Source organism: Camelina sativa, chromosome 10 (genome assembly GCF_000633955.1).
Source record: "Camelina sativa cultivar DH55 chromosome 10, Cs, whole genome shotgun sequence".
Classification (NCBI taxonomy): domain Eukaryota; kingdom Viridiplantae; phylum Streptophyta; class Magnoliopsida; order Brassicales; family Brassicaceae; genus Camelina; species Camelina sativa.
Window position 1 is genome coordinate 19201587 of NC_025694.1, and position 2067 is coordinate 19203653.

Consider the following 2067-nt stretch of genomic DNA (forward strand, 5'->3'; position numbering starts at 1 on the left):
CCTCTTCCTAAGACTTCTTCTGAGAGTAGAATAGAGGCCATGCTTGATCATCTTCTTCAGGGACAGGAGAATATGACAGTGACATTCAATGGAAAGATCGACAATGTCTACACTGAGCTGAATGGGAAGATAGATGCATTAAACATTCATGTCAAGAAGCTAGAGAATCAAGTTATTCAAACAGTTGGATCCGTCAAGAGGCAAGAGGGATTTCTCCCTGGGAGAACTGAGTCAAACCCCAAGCATGCTTGCAATGCCATATTAGTGAGGGATGAAGAAGATGGAGAAATTCAAACTGCAGAAGAAGGATGGCAATCGGCCAAACCTGAGATGGAGAATTCGACTTCAGACAATGGTGTCGGTCGACACCACATGAGTGTCGGTCGACACCCCTCTCAGACAGAACCACAAACTGCAAAATCTGAGGTTCCAACAGCTGTTGAGAGGGTGTACAAGCCTAAGGTCCCTTTCCCTAAGCCAAGAAGCAGGAGCTTGAGGAAGTTAGATGCAAGGCAATGATGGACAAGGTAGTGATTGAGATGTCTTTGATTGATGTAGTAAAGCTTTCACCACCACTTAAGCGGTATGTGAAGAGAATGGTATCAAATGGTTTAAGCCCTGAAGAAGGAGCACTGCTTACCAAAGATGTCAGTGCAATTCTGTTGAACCAGCCTGTTCAAAGGAGAAAAGAGAAGAAGCAAGAAGTGATAGTCTCTGAGAGAGTGAGTGCAACAATTCAGTGTAGGATTGCTAAGAAGTTACCAGATCCTGGATGCTTTGTATTTGATTGCTCAATCTCAACAGAAAGGTTTGCACACTCACTTTGTGATCTAGGCTCTAGTATTAACTTGATGCCACATTCTGTTGCTATGAAACTAGGGATGACAGAGTTCAAGCCAACTCAGATTACTCTTATCTTAGCTGATAGATCCAAAAGAATTCCTGAAGGTGTTTTAGAGGATATTCCAATTAAGGTTGGAAACTTCATGATTTCCACTGACTTTGTGGTGCTGAAGTATGATAAAAAGGCTAGTGATCCTCTCATCTTAGGAAGATCTTTCTTGGCAACAGCTGGTGCAATCATAGATGTTCAAAAGGGACACATAACACTGAATGTGGAAGCTTTGAGTCTGAACTTTGAGATGGATAAGCTGAGGAGAGCTCCTACTATTGATGGACAAACTTTTTATGTTGAAAAAGTTTCTGCTACACGAGCAACAAGCTCAGTATCGATCGATGCTCCATTAGCATCGGTCGACACCCCTCCACATTCGAGCCTGCACTTGTCCACAACTGATGCTCCAAGTAAGAAAACTGCTCCCAAACAGAAACCTCCCCACTCCACACTCCAGAGTCCTCAGGTAAGGCAAAGGTACACATCCTCTGCACCTAAACCCCCTCTTATCATCAACAAGGCTTTCAAAGGTACAAAAATTGTTTTGCAGTTAACCAAGCCACAACATTATCGTAGAGCGCTTGTTTCTTCTGTTGTTGATTTTGCAGGACATAAAAGAAGCAAACCCATCCCAAAATCCCGCCCTGGTCCTATTCCTCATGTCCTTGGTAGACCTCACTCTTCTACTGCTTATACACCACCTTGGATGAAGAGGTCATGCTATGGGAGACATTCACTGCCACGTTCTGATCCACCCGATGCCTGAGCTTCAACGCAGTCCAGCTAATGACTGAAAACAAGCGCTCAGTGGGAGGCAACCCACTTCTAGGTTTTTCTTTTCCTTTTGAGTCATTTTTCTTCTTGCATTGAGTCAGTTTGTGTTTGAAATTTTTGTGAACTTATGAATTATCTATCTATCATGTTGCTTTTAACTTGTGTTTGTGTTTGAGTGCTTCTTAACAGAACTAACATCAAAAGGATTGATCCAACAACACAAGAACACAACTAACTGCAACTAAGGAGTTTCGGCCAAATTCACTGTTCGTCGAGGGTGTCGATCGACACCACACTGGCATCTGTCTGCACCATAGGGTAACCCGAGGAAATTCATCTTTTCATTCAAATTTTTCAACACAATTTTTGTTTCTTTACCCTTCCCTTGCTTGAAAACA